This window comes from Anser anser (assembly GCF_964211835.1).
Source record: "Anser anser genome assembly, chromosome: 22".
Lineage (NCBI taxonomy): Eukaryota > Metazoa > Chordata > Aves > Anseriformes > Anatidae > Anser > Anser anser.
Window position 1 is genome coordinate 213321 of NC_139743.1, and position 15582 is coordinate 228902.

At 51.0% G+C, this 15582-nt stretch overlaps 1 long non-coding RNA gene across 1 annotated transcript; it reads right to left on the minus strand.

Moving 5' to 3' along the window:
• Nucleotides 1-3001: 3001 nt before the first annotated feature.
• On the minus strand, nucleotides 3002-15278 carry LOC310885172. The gene is made up of 2 exons (XR_014574587.1): nucleotides 14365-15278; nucleotides 3002-3730 (listed from the first exon to the last, which is right to left on the minus strand). It is a non-coding gene; the product is annotated as an uncharacterized lncRNA (long non-coding RNA).
• Between the last annotated feature and the right edge of the window lie 304 nt (nucleotides 15279-15582).

Here is a 15582-nt window from a genome sequence, read left to right on the forward strand (position 1 = left end):
CTCTGGACTCACTGCACTGCATCCCCAGTCGTGTCAGTGCACTCTCTGGACTCACTGAAGTGCATCCCCAGTTGTGCCAGTGCACTCTCTGGACTCACTGCACTGCATCCCCAGTGGTTCCAGTGCATTCACTGGACTCACTGTACTGCACCTCCAGTGGTGCCAGTGCACTCTCTGGACTCACTGCACTGCATCCCCAGTGGTACCAGTGAGCTCTCTGGACTCACTGCACTGCATCCCCAGTGGTGCCAGTGTACTCACAGGATTCACTGCACTGCATTCCCAGTGGTGCTAGTGCACTCTCTGGACTCACTGCAGTGCATCCCCAGTGGTGCCAGTGCACTCTCTGGACTCACGAAGTGCATTCTCAGTGGTGCCAGTGCACTCTCTGGGCTCACTGAAGTGCATCCCCAGTGGTGCCAGTACACTCACTGGACTCACTGCACTGCATCCCCAGTGGTGCCAGTGCACTCTCTGGACTCACTGCACTGCATCCCCAGTGGTGCCAGTGCACTCACTGGACTCACTGTAGTGCATCCCCAGTGGTGCCAGTGCACTCTCTGGACTCACTGCAGTGCATCCCCAGTGGTGCCAGTGCACTCTCTGCACTCACTGCACTGCATCCCCAGTGGTGCCAGTGAAGTCTTTGGACTCACTGCACTGCATCCCCAGTGGTGCCAGTGCACTCTCTGGAGTCACTGAAGTGCATCCCCAGTGGTGCCAGTGCACTCTCTGGACTCACTGCACTGCATGTCCAGTGGTGCCAGTGCACTCTGTGGACTCACTGTACTGCATCCCCACTGGTGCCAGTGCACTCTCTGGACTCACTGTACTGCATCCCCAGTGGTGACAGTGCACTCTCTGGACTAACTGCAGTGCATCCCCAGTGGTGCCAGTGCACTCTCTGGACTCACTGCAGTGCATCCCCAGTGGTGCCAGTGCACTCTCTGGTCTCACTGCACTGAAGCCCCAGTGGTGCCAGTGCACTCTCTGGACTCACTGCACTGCATCCCCAGTGGTGCCAGTGCACTGTCTGGACTCACTGCACTGCATCCCCAGTGGTGTCAGTGCACTCTCTGGACTCACTGTACTGCACCCCCAGTGGTGCCAGTGCACTCACTGGACTGACTGCACTGCATCCCCAGTGGTGCCAGTGCGCTCTCTGGAGTCACAGCACTGCATCCCCAGTGGTGCCAGTGCACTCACTGGACTCACTGCACTGCATCACAGGTGGTGCCAGTGCACTCTCTGGACTCACTGCAGTGAATCCCCGGTGGTGCCAGTGTACTCTCTGCAGTCACTGCGCTGCATCCCCAGTGGTGCCAGTGCACTCACTGGACTCACTGGACTGCATCCCCAGTGGTGCCAGTGCACTCTCTGGACTCACTGCAGTGCATCCCCAGTGGTGCCAGTGCACTCTCTGGACTCACTGCACTGCATCCCCTGTGGTGCCAGAGCACTCTGTGGACTCACTGCACTGCATCCCCAGTGGTGCCAGTGCACTCTCTGGACTCACTGCACTGCATCCCCAGTCGTGTCAGTGCACTCTCTGGACTCACTGAAGTGCATCCCCAGTTGTGCCAGTGCACTCTCTGGACTCAATGCACTGCATCCCCAGTGGTGCCAGTGCACTCTCTGGACTCAGTGCACTGCATCACCAGTGGTGCCAGTGCACTCTCTGGACTCACTGCAGTGCATCCCCAGTGGTGCCAGTGCACTCTCTGGACTCAGTGCACTGCATCACCAGTGGTGCCAGTGCACTCTCTGGACTCAATGCACTGCATCCCCTGTGGTGCCAGTGCACTCTCTGGACTCACTGTACTGCATCACCAGTGGTGCCAGTGCACTCTCTGGACTCACTGCAGTGCATCCCCAGTGGTGCCAGTGCACTCTCTGGACTCACTGCACTGCATCCCCAGTTTTGCCAGTGAAGTCTTTGGACTCACTGCGCTGCATCCCCAGTGGTGCCAGTGCACTCACTGGACTCACTGGACTGCATCCCCAGTGGTGCCAGTGCACTCTCTGGACTCACTGCAGTGCATCCCCAGTGGTGCCAGTGCACTCTCTGGACTCACTGCACTGCATCCCCTGTGGTGCCAGAGCACTCTGTGGACTCACTGCACTGCATCCCCAGTGGTGCCAGTGCACTCTCTGGACTCACTGCACTGCATCCCCAGTCGTGTCAGTGCACTCTCTGGACTCACTGAAGTGCATCCCCAGTTGTGCCAGTGCACTCTCTGGACTCAATGCACTGCATCCCCAGTGGTGCCAGTGCACTCTCTGGACTCAGTGCACTGCATCACCAGTGGTGCCAGTGCACTCTCTGGACTCACTGCAGTGCATCCCCAGTGGTGCCAGTGCACTCTCTGGACTCAGTGCACTGCATCACCAGTGGTGCCAGTGCACTCTCTGGACTCAATGCACTGCATCCCCTGTGGTGCCAGTGCACTCTCTGGACTCACTGTACTGCATCACCAGTGGTGCCAGTGCACTCTCTGGACTCACTGCAGTGCATCCCCAGTGGTGCCAGTGCACTCTCTGGACTCACTGCACTGCATCCCCAGTTTTGCCAGTGAAGTCTTTGGACTCACTGCACTGCATCCCCAGTGGTGCCAGTGCACTCTCTGGAGTCACTGAAGTGCATCCCCAGTGGTGCCAGTGCACTCTCTGGACTCACTGCACTGCATGCCCAGTGGTGCCAGTGCACTCTCTGGACTCACTGCACTGCATCCGCTCATGATCGGAGGATTCGGCAACTGAGTAGTCCCCCTCATAATCGGTGCCCCCGACATAGCATTCCCGCGAATAAACAACATAAGCTTTTGACTCCTCCCCCCATCATTCCTCCTACTACTAGTCTCATCCACTGTAGAAGCTGGCGCCGGCACAGGCTGAACTGTCTACCCTCCCCTAGCAGGTAACCTTGCCCACGCCGGAGCTTCAGTAGACCTGGCTATCTTCTCACTCCACTTAGCCGGTATCTCCTCCATCCTTGGGGCCATCAACTTTATCACCACAGCCATCAACATAAAACCCCCCGCACTCTCACAATACCAAACCCCACTATTTGTCTGATCCGTACTAATTACCGCCATCCTACTCCTTCTATCACTCCCCGTACTCGCCGCCGGTATTACAATATTACTAACTGATCGAAACCTAAACACCACATTCTTCGACCCCGCTGGAGGAGGAGACCCAATCCTGTACCAACACCTATTCTGATTCTTCGGACACCCAGAAGTCTATATTCTGATCCTACCGGGGTTCGGAATCATCTCACACGTAGTCACGTACTACTCAGGCAAAAAGGAGCCCTTCGGCTACATGGGAATAGTCTGAGCCATACTATCCATCGGCTTCCTAGGATTCATCGTCTGAGCTCACCACATGTTTACAGTAGGAATAGACGTTGATACCCGAGCCTACTTTACATCAGCCACTATAATCATTGCCATCCCTACCGGAATCAAAGTATTTAGCTGACTAGCCACCCTGCACGGAGGAACAATCAAATGAGACCCCCCCAATACTATGAGCTCTAGGATTTATCTTCCTATTTACCATCGGAGGATTAACAGGAATCGTTCTTGCAAACTCTTCCCTAGACATCGCCCTGCACGACACGTACTACGTAGTTGCCCACTTCCACTACGTCCTATCCATAGGCGCCGTCTTTGCCATTCTAGCAGGATTTACTCACTGATTCCCACTACTCACTGGGTTTACCCTACACCAAACATGAGCAAAAGCCCACTTCGGGGTAATATTTACAGGAGTAAACCTAACGTTCTTCCCCCAGCACTTCCTAGGCCTAGCAGGAATACCCCGACGATACTCGGACTATCCCGACGCCTACACACTATGAAACACCATTTCCTCCATCGGCTCCCTAATCTCAATAGTAGCCGTAATCATACTAATATTCATCATCTGAGAAGCCTTTCCGGCCAAACGAAAAGTCCTACAACCAGAACTAACTACCACAAACGTTGAATGAATCCACGGCTGCCCTCCCCCATACCATACTTTCGAGGAACCGGCCTTCGTCCAAGTACAAGAAAGGAAGGAATCGAACCCTCACATGCTGGTTTCAAGCCAACTGCATTAACCGCTCATGCTTCTTTCTTATGAGACGTTAGTAAACCAATTACATAGCCTTGTCAAGACTAAATCACAGGTAAAAATCCTGTACATCTCATGTGGCCAACCACTCCCAACTAGGATTCCAAGACGCCTCATCACCCATCATAGAAGAACTCGTTGAATTCCACGACCACGCCCTAATCGTTGCCCTAGCTATCTGCAGCCTAGTTCTCTACCTTTTAGCCCACATACTAACAGAAAAACTCTCGTCCAATGCTGTAGACGCCCAAGAAGTAGAGCTGATCTGGACAATCCTACCTGCTATCGTCCTGGTACTCCTCGCCCTCCCATCCCTACAAATCCTCTACATAATGGACAAAATCGATGAACCAGACCTCACCCTAAAAGCCATCGGCCACCAATGATACTGAAGCTACGAATACACAGACTTCAAAGACCTATCATTCGACTCCTACATAGTGCCCACCCCAGACTTACCCAACGGCCACTTCCGACTGCTAGAAGTTGACCACCGCGTAGTTATCCCAATAGAATCCCCCATCCGCGTGATCATTACTGCAGGAGACGTACTCCACTCCTGAGCAGTCCCAACGCTCGGAGTTAAAACAGACGCAATCCCAGGCCGACTAAACCAAACTTCATTCATTACCACCCGGCCTGGGATTTTTTACGGACAATGCTCAGAAATTTGCGGGGCTAATCACAGCTACATACCCATTGTAGTAGAATCAACCCCACTCCCACATTTCGAGGCCTGATCGTCCCTTCTATCATCATCCTAATCATTAAGAAGCTATGCAACAGCACTAGCCTTTTAAGCTAGCCAAAGAGGGACTTCCCCCTCCTTAATGATATGCCACAGCTTAACCCCGCACCATGATTTTCAATCATAATTATAACCTGATTAACCCTAGCACTCCTCATCCAACCAAAACTACTAGCCTTCACCACAACCAACCCCCCATCAAATAAGACCTCCCTCACTACCAAACCCACACCATGATCCTGACCATGAACCTAAGCTTCTTTGACCAATTTTCCAGCCCCAATCTATTCGGCATCCCCTTAATCCTACTATCCCTACTCTTCCCAGCCCTACTATTCCCGTCCCCAAACAACCCATGAATCAACAACCGCCTTTCTACTATCCAAACATGACTCCTTCACCTAATCACAAAACAACTAATAGTCCCACTCAACAAAAATGGCCACAAATGAGCCATAATATTTACATCCCTAATAATCATACTTCTTACAATCAACCTTCTAGGCCTCCTTCCATATACATTCACCCCAACCACCCAACTATCTATGAACATAGCCCTAGCCTTCCCACTATGGCTCGCCACACTACTAACAGGCCTACGAAACCAACCATCAGCCTCTTTAGCCCACCTATTACCCGAAGGTACCCCTACACCCCTAATCCCCGCACTAATCCTGATCGAAACAACCAGCCTACTAATCCGCCCCCTAGCCCTCGGAGTCCGCCTTACAGCCAACCTTACAGCAGGACACTTACTCATCCAACTCATCTCTACAGCCTCCATTGCATTAATACCCACCCTTCCTGCAGTATCCATCCTAACAATAATCATCCTACTACTCCTAACCATCCTAGAAGTAGCAGTAGCCATAATCCAGGCCTACGTCTTCGTGCTCCTTCTAAGCCTATACTTACAAGAAAACATCTAATGGCACACCAAGCACACTCATACCACATAGTTGACCCAAGCCCTTGACCAATCTTCGGGGCAGCCGCCGCCCTACTCACAACCTCAGGATTAATCATGTGATTCCACTACAACTCATCCATACTACTAACCCTAGGCCTCATCTCAATACTCCTAGTAATACTCCAATGATGACGAGACATTGTACGAGAAAGCACCTTCCAAGGCCATCACACTCCCACAGTCCAAAAAGGCCTACGATACGGCATAATCCTTTTCATCACATCCGAAGCATTCTTCTTCTTAGGGTTCTTCTGAGCGTTCTTCCACTCGAGCCTGGCCCCAACCCCAGAACTAGGAGGCCAATGACCCCCAACAGGAATTAAACCACTCAACCCGATAGAAGTCCCCCTACTAAACACAGCCATCCTACTAGCCTCAGGCGTTACCGTAACGTGAGCCCATCACAGCATCACAGAAGGAAACCGAAAACACGCCATCCACGCCCTAACCCTAACGATCCTCCTGGGATTCTACTTCACAGCCCTACAAGCAATAGAATACCACGAAGCCCCATTCTCAATCGCCGATAGCGTCTACGGATCTACCTTCTTCGTTGCCACTGGATTCCACGGACTCCACGTAATCATCGGATCCTCCTTCCTGACCGTCTGCCTCTTCCGACTGATCAAGTTCCACTTTACATCAGACCACCACTTCGGATTCGAGGCAGCAGCCTGATACTGACACTTCGTAGACGTCATCTGACTATTCCTCTACATAACCATCTACTGATGAGGATCTTGCTCTTCTAGTATATTAATTACAATTGACTTCCAATCTCTAGAATCTGGTATAAACCCAGAGGAGAGCAATGAACGCACTCATGTTCATATTCGCCCTATCATCAATCCTAAGCGCCGCCCTAACCGCATTAAACTTCTGACTCGCCCAAATAAACCCCGACTCAGAGAAACTCTCACCGTACGAATGTGGATTCGACCCACTTGGATCTGCTCGATTACCATTCTCAGTCCGATTCTTCCTCAGTAGCCATCCTGTTCGTCCTATTCGACCTAGAAATCGCCCTCCTACTCCCCCTGCCATGAGCCGTCCAACTCCAATCCCCCCTAATGACCCTCACCTGAACTGTAGCGATCCTCCTTCTCCTAACACTCGGACTGGCCTACGAGTGAATTCAAGGGGGCCTAGAATGAGCAGAATAACAGAAAGTTAGTCTAACCAAAAAGATAGCTGGTTTCGACCCAGCAGATTACAGCCAACCCTGTAACTTTTTTATGTCGCCCCTACATTTAAGCTTCTACTCAGCCTTCATTTTCAGCGGACTAGGACTAGCCTTCCACCGAACCCACCTAGTATCCGCCCTACTATGCCTTGAAAGCATAATATTATCGATATTCGTAGGCCTATCAATATGATCCATCGAAAACCAAGTCTCCTCATTCACCATGGTACCAATTCTCATGCTAACCTTCTCAGCGTGTGAGGCGGGCACAGGCCTGGCCATCCTAGTAGCCTCCACCCGCACACATGGCTCCGACCATCTACACAACCTAAACCTCCTGCAATGCTAAAAATCATCCTACCCACAATCATACTTCTTCCAACAGCCCTGCTGTCTCCACCAAAATTTCTATGGACTAACACCACCTTATACAGCCTCCTAATCGCTGCCCTAAGCCTACAGTGATTAATCCCAACCTACTACCCCTACAAATTTTTATCCAACTGAACAGGAATTGACCAAATCTCATCCCCCCTCCTAGTACTATCCTGCTGACTACTCCCACTCATAATCATAGCAAGCCAAAACCACCTGCAACAAGAACCCCTACAACGCAAACGAATCTTTATCTCAACCTTAGTCACAGTCCAGCCATTCATCCTACTAGCCTTTTCCACCACAGAACTAGCACTATTTTACATCTCATTTGAAGCAACCCTCATTCCCACCCTAATCTTAATCACCCGATGGGGGAACCAACCAGAACGCCTAAGTGCTGGCATCTACCTGCTATTCTACACGCTAGTAAGCTCTCTACCCCTGCTAATCACAATCATACACCTATACGTGAAAATTGGCACCCTGCACCTGCCAACCCTACAACTAACCCACCCAACCCTATCCACCTCATGGACAGGAATACTATCAGGTCTAGCACTGCTCATAGCATTCATAGTAAAAGCCCCACTATACAGCCTACACCTCTGACTGCCAAAAGCCCACGTAGAAGCACCCATCGCAGGCTCAATACTCCTCGCCGCCCTACTACTAAAGCTAGGAGGATACGGAATTATACGAGTCACTCTATTTATGGGCCCACTGTCCAACCTCCTGCACTACCCCTTCCTAACCCTGGCCCTATGAGGCGCCCTAATGACTAGCTCAATCTGCCTACGACAGACAGACCTAAAATCACTAATCGCTTATTCATCCGTTAGCCACATAGGCCTAGTTATCGCCGCAGGAATAATCCAAACCCACTGATCATTCTCAGGGGCAATGATCCTAATAATTTCCCATGGACTAACTTCCTCCATACTATTCTGCCTAGCCAACACAAACTATGAACGTACGCACAGCCGAATTCTACTACTCACACGAGGCCTACAACCTCTCCTACCACTCATAGCTACCTGATGATTGCTGGCCAATCTAACAAACATAGCCTTACCCCCAACAACAAACCTCATAGCAGAGCTAACCATTATAATCACCTTATTCAACTGATCTGCCTTCACGATCATCCTAACAGGAATCGCAACCCTACTAACCGCCTCCTACACCTTATTCATACTACTAATGACCCAACGAGGCTCAATCCCCTCCCACATCACATCTATGCAAAACTCAACCACGCGAGAACACCTGCTCATAACACTCCACATTATCCCAATATTCCTCCTAATCCTCAAACCCGAACTGATCTCCGGAATCCCCTCATGCAAGTATAGTTTAAACCAAACATTAGACTGTGATTCTAAGAATAGAAGTTCAAACCTTCTTACCTGCCGAGGGGAAGGTTTAACCAACAAGAGCTGCTAACTCTTACATCTGAGCCTAAAACCTCAGCCCCCTTACTTTTAAAGGATAACAGCAATCCACTGGTCTTAGGAACCACCCATCTTGGTGCAAATCCAAGTAAAAGGAGTGAACCCCACACTACTAATCAACTCCCTCACACTACTCACGCTGACAATCCTCCTAACCCCAATCATCCTGCCATTTCTATTTAAAAACTTTAAAAACACCCCACAAGCCACCACCCGCGCTGTTAAAACCGCATTCCTAATTAGCCTAGCCCCTACAACCGCATTCATCTACTCGGGAGTAGAATCTGTCACCTGCCACTGGGAGTGAAAATTCATTATAAACTTTAAAATCCCCCTGAGCCTAAAAATAGACCAATACTCAATAACATTTCTTCCAATCGCCCTATTTGTAACATGATCAATCCTACAATTCGCCATATGATACATGGCCTCAGAGCCATACGTAACAAAATTTTTCACCTACCTACTGACATTCCTAGTCGCCATACTCCTCCTAACAACCGCAAACAACATATTCCTCCTATTCGTAGGCTGGGAAGGAGTACGAATCATGTCCTTCCTTCTCATCGGCTGATGACAAGGCCGAGCAGATGCCAACACCGCCGCCCTACAAGCCGTAATCTACAACCGAATCGGAGACATCGGACTGATCCTGAGCATAGCATGACTAGCTTCAACATTCAACACCTGAGAGATCCAACAAGCCGTACACCCCCACCAAACCCCAATCCTCCCCCTCATAGGATTAATCCTCGCAGCCGCAGGAAAATCCGCCCAATTTGGACTCCACCCATGACTGCCCGCAGCAATAGAAGGCCCCACCCCAGTATCAGCCCTACTGCACTCCAGTACCATAGTAGTAGCCGGAATCTTCCTGCTCATCCGCATGCACCCCCTGCTAGCCACCAACCAGACAGCCCTAACTGCCTGCCTATGCCTAGGTGCTCTATCAACCCTATTCGCTGCCACATGCGCCCTAACCCAAAATGACATCAAAAAAATCATTGCTTTCTCAACATCCAGCCAACTAGGACTAATAATAGTCACTATCGGACTAAACCTCCCACAACTAGCCTTCCTACACATCTCAACCCATGCCTTCTTTAAAGCCATACTATTCCTATGCTCAGGGTCTATCATCCACAACCTAAACGGAGAACAAGATATCCGAAAGATAGGAGGCCTACAGAAAATACTCCCAGTCACTACTTCCTGCCTAACCATCGGAAACCTGGCGCTGATAGGAACCCCATTCCTAGCCGGATTCTACTCAAAAGACCTCATCATCGAAAGCTTAAACACATCATACCTAAATACTTGAGCCCTACTCCTAACCCTTATAGCCACAGCATTCACTGCAACCTACAGCATCCGCATAACCATCCTAGTCCAAGCTGGACAAACCCGAATCCCCCCAATAGTATCAATAAACGAAAACAACCCACTAATCACCGCCCCCCTAACCCGACTCGCCCTAGGCAGCATTACAGCAGGAATAATCATTACCTCTTTCATCACACCAACCAAAACCCCCCCAATAACCATACCCCTTATCACCAAAACCGCTGCCATCCTCATAACAATCCTAGGAATCATCCTAGCCCTAGAACTATCGAACATAACACACACCCTCACTCACCCCAAACCAAACCCCCTCATAAACTTCTCCTCTGCATTAGGGTACTTCAACCCCCTAGTACACCGATTCTTCTCCAAAAACCTACTAGAAAAGGGACAAAACATTGCCCTACACTTGATCGACCTCTCCTGACTCAAAAAAATAGGGCCAGAGGGCCTTGCTGAACTACAAGTAGCCGCAAGCAAAGCCGCAACCTCAATACACACAGGGCTAATTAAGGCCTACCTAGGATCCTTCGCCCTCTCCATCCTGGTAATAATCCTAATAACACACAGACTCACTAATGGCCCCTAACATCCGCAAATCCCATCCCCTACTAAAAATAATCAACAACTCCCTAATCGACCTACCCGCCCCCTCCAACATCTCTGCCTGATGAAACTTCGGCTCCCTTCTAGCCATCTGCTTAGCCACACAAATCCTAACAGGCCTGCTACTAGCCATACACTACACCGCAGACACTTCACTCGCCTTCTCCTCAGTAGCTCACACATGCCGAGACGTCCAGTACGGATGGCTCATCCGCAACCTCCACGCCAACGGTGCTTCGCTCTTCTTTATCTGCATCTACTTACACATCGGACGAGGCCTCTACTACGGCTCCTACCTATACAAAGAAACCTGAAACACAGGAGTAATCCTCCTACTCACCCTAATAGCAACTGCCTTCGTAGGGTATGTCCTACCATGAGGACAAATGTCATTCTGAGGGGCCACCGTAATCACCAACCTATTCTCAGCCATCCCGTACATTGGGCAAACTCTAGTAGAATGAGCCTGAGGAGGATTCTCAGTAGACAATCCAACCTTAACCCGATTCTTCGCCATCCACTTCCTACTGCCCTTCCTAATTGCAGGAATCACCCTAGTCCACCTAACCTTCCTACACGAATCAGGCTCAAATAACCCACTAGGAATCGTATCAGACTGCGACAAAATCCCATTCCACCCATACTTCTCCATTAAAGACAGCTTAGGGCTTACCCTAATAATCACCCCTCTAATAGCACTAGCCCTATTTTCACCGAACCTCCTGGTTCTTGGAATCCTAGTTGGGAGTGGTTGGCCACATGAGATGTACAGGATTTTTACCTGTGATTTAGTCTTGACAAGGCTATGTAATTGGTTTACTAACGTCTCATAAGAAAGAAGCATGAGCGGTTAATGCAGTTGGCTTGAAACCCATCCCCAGTGCTGCCAGTGCACTCTCTGAACTCACTGAAGTGCATCCCCAGTGGTGCCAGTGCACTCTCTGCACTCACTGCACTGCATCCCCAGTGGTGCCAGTGCGCTCTCTGGAGTCACAGCACTGCATCCCCAGTGGTGACAGTGCACTCGCTGGACTCACTGCAGTGCATCCCCAGTGGTGCCAGTGCACTCTCTGGACTCACTGCACTGCATCCCCAGTGGTGCCAGTGCACTCTCTGGACTCACTGCACTGCATCACCAGTGGTGCCAGTGCACTCTCTGGACTCACTGCACTGCATCCCCAGTGGTGCCAGTGCACTCTCTGGACTCACTGCAGTGCATCCCCAGTGGTGCCAGTGCACTCTCTGGACTCACTGAAGGGCATTCTCAGTGGTGCCAGTGCACTCTCTGGACTCACTGCAGTGTTTCCCCAGTGGTGCCAGTACACTCACTGGACTGACTGCACTGCATCCCCAGTGGTGCCAGTGCAATCTCTGGACTCACTGCACTGCATCCCCAGTGGTGCCAGTGCACTCTCTGAACTCACTGAAGTGCATCACCAGTGGTGCCATTGCACTCTCTGCACTCACTGCACTGCATCCCCAGTGGTGCCAGTGCACTCACTGGACTGACTGCACTGCATCCCCAGTGGTGCCAGTGCGCTCTCCGGAGTCACAGCACTGCATCCCCAGTGGTGCCAGTGCACTCACTGGACACACTGTACTGCAACACAGGTGGTACCAGTGCACTCTCTGCACTCACTGCACAGCATCCCCAGTGGTGCCAGTGCATTCACTGGACTCACTGGACTGCATCACCAGTGGTGCCAGTGCACTCTCTGGACTCAATGCACTACATCCCCTGTGGTGCCAGTGCACTCTCTGGACTCACTGCACTGCATCCCCAGTGGTGCCAGTGTACTCTCTGGACTCACTGCAGTGCATCCCCAGTGGTGCCAGAGCACTCTCTGGACTCACTGCACTGCATCCCCAGTGGTGCCAGTGCACTCTCTGGACTCACTGCACTGTATCCGCAGTGGTGTCAGTGCACTCTCTGTACTCACTGAAGTGCATCCCCAGTGGTGCCAGTGCACTCTCTGGACACACCGCACTGCATCCCCAGTGGTGCCAGTGCATTCTCTGGACTCACTGCACTGCATCCCCAGTGGTTCCAGTGCAATCTCTGGACTCACTGTAGTGCATCCCCAGTGGTGCCAGTGCACTCTCTGGACTCACTGCAGTGCATCCCCAGTGGTGCCAGTGCACTCTCTGGACTCACTGTACTGCATCACCAGTGGTGCCAGTGCACTCTCTGGACTCACAGCAGTGCATCCCCAGTGGTGCCAGTGCACTCTCTGGACTCACTGCACTGCATCCCCAGTGGTGCCAATGCACTCTCTGGACTCACTGCACTGCATCCCCAGTGGTGCCAGTGAAGTCTCTGGACTCACTGCAGTGCATCCCCAGTGGTACCAGTGCACTCTCTGGACTCACTGCACTGCATCCCCAGTGGTGCCAGTGAAGTCTCTGGACTCACTGCACTGCATCCCCACTGCTGCCAGTGCACTCTCTGGACTCACTGCACTGCATCCCCAGTGGTGCCAGTGCACTCTCTCGAGTCACTGCACTGCATCCCCAGTGGTGCCAGTGCACTCACTGGACTCACTGTACTGCATCATCGGTGGTGCCAGTGCACTCTCTGGACTCACTGCACTGCATCCCCAGTTTTGCCAGTGAAGTCTTTGGACTCACTGCACTGCATCCCCAGTGGTGCCAGTGCACTCTCTGGAGTCACTGAAGTGCATCCCCAGTGGTGCCAGTGCACTCTCTGGACTCACTGCACTGCATGCCCAGTGGTGCCAGTGCACTCTCTGGACTCACTGCACTGCATCCGCTCATGATCGGAGGATTCGGCAACTGAGTAGTCCCCCTCATAATCGGTGCCCCCGACATAGCATTCCCGCGAATAAACAACATAAGCTTTTGACTCCTCCCCCCATCATTCCTCCTACTACTAGTCTCATCCACTGTAGAAGCTGGCGCCGGCACAGGCTGAACTGTCTACCCTCCCCTAGCAGGTAACCTTGCCCACGCCGGAGCTTCAGTAGACCTGGCTATCTTCTCACTCCACTTAGCCGGTATCTCCTCCATCCTTGGGGCCATCAACTTTATCACCACAGCCATCAACATAAAACCCCCCGCACTCTCACAATACCAAACCCCACTATTTGTCTGATCCGTACTAATTACCGCCATCCTACTCCTTCTATCACTCCCCGTACTCGCCGCCGGTATTACAATATTACTAACTGATCGAAACCTAAACACCACATTCTTCGACCCCGCTGGAGGAGGAGACCCAATCCTGTACCAACACCTATTCTGATTCTTCGGACACCCAGAAGTCTATATTCTGATCCTACCGGGGTTCGGAATCATCTCACACGTAGTCACGTACTACTCAGGCAAAAAGGAGCCCTTCGGCTACATGGGAATAGTCTGAGCCATACTATCCATCGGCTTCCTAGGATTCATCGTCTGAGCTCACCACATGTTTACAGTAGGAATAGACGTTGATACCCGAGCCTACTTTACATCAGCCACTATAATCATTGCCATCCCTACCGGAATCAAAGTATTTAGCTGACTAGCCACCCTGCACGGAGGAACAATCAAATGAGACCCCCCCAATACTATGAGCTCTAGGATTTATCTTCCTATTTACCATCGGAGGATTAACAGGAATCGTTCTTGCAAACTCTTCCCTAGACATCGCCCTGCACGACACGTACTACGTAGTTGCCCACTTCCACTACGTCCTATCCATAGGCGCCGTCTTTGCCATTCTAGCAGGATTTACTCACTGATTCCCACTACTCACTGGGTTTACCCTACACCAAACATGAGCAAAAGCCCACTTCGGGGTAATATTTACAGGAGTAAACCTAACGTTCTTCCCCCAGCACTTCCTAGGCCTAGCAGGAATACCCCGACGATACTCGGACTATCCCGACGCCTACACACTATGAAACACCATTTCCTCCATCGGCTCCCTAATCTCAATAGTAGCCGTAATCATACTAATATTCATCATCTGAGAAGCCTTTCCGGCCAAACGAAAAGTCCTACAACCAGAACTAACTACCACAAACGTTGAATGAATCCACGGCTGCCCTCCCCCATACCATACTTTCGAGGAACCGGCCTTCGTCCAAGTACAAGAAAGGAAGGAATCGAACCCTCACATGCTGGTTTCAAGCCAACTGCATTAACCGCTCATGCTTCTTTCTTATGAGACGTTAGTAAACCAATTACATAGCCTTGTCAAGACTAAATCACAGGTAAAAATCCTGTACATCTCATGTGGCCAACCACTCCCAACTAGGATTCCAAGACGCCTCATCACCCATCATAGAAGAACTCGTTGAATTCCACGACCACGCCCTAATCGTTGCCCTAGCTATCTGCAGCCTAGTTCTCTACCTTTTAGCCCACATACTAACAGAAAAACTCTCGTCCAATGCTGTAGACGCCCAAGAAGTAGAGCTGATCTGGACAATCCTACCTGCTATCGTCCTGGTACTCCTCGCCCTCCCATCCCTACAAATCCTCTACATAATGGACAAAATCGATGAACCAGACCTCACCCTAAAAGCCATCGGCCACCAATGATACTGAAGCTACGAATACACAGACTTCAAAGACCTATCATTCGACTCCTACATAGTGCCCACCCCAGACTTACCCAACGGCCACTTCCGACTGCTAGAAGTTGACCACCGCGTAGTTATCCCAATAGAATCCCCCATCCGCGTGATCATTACTGCAGGAGACGTACTCCACTCCTGAGCAGTCCCAACGCTCGGAGTTAAAACAGACGCAATCCCAGGCCGACTAAACC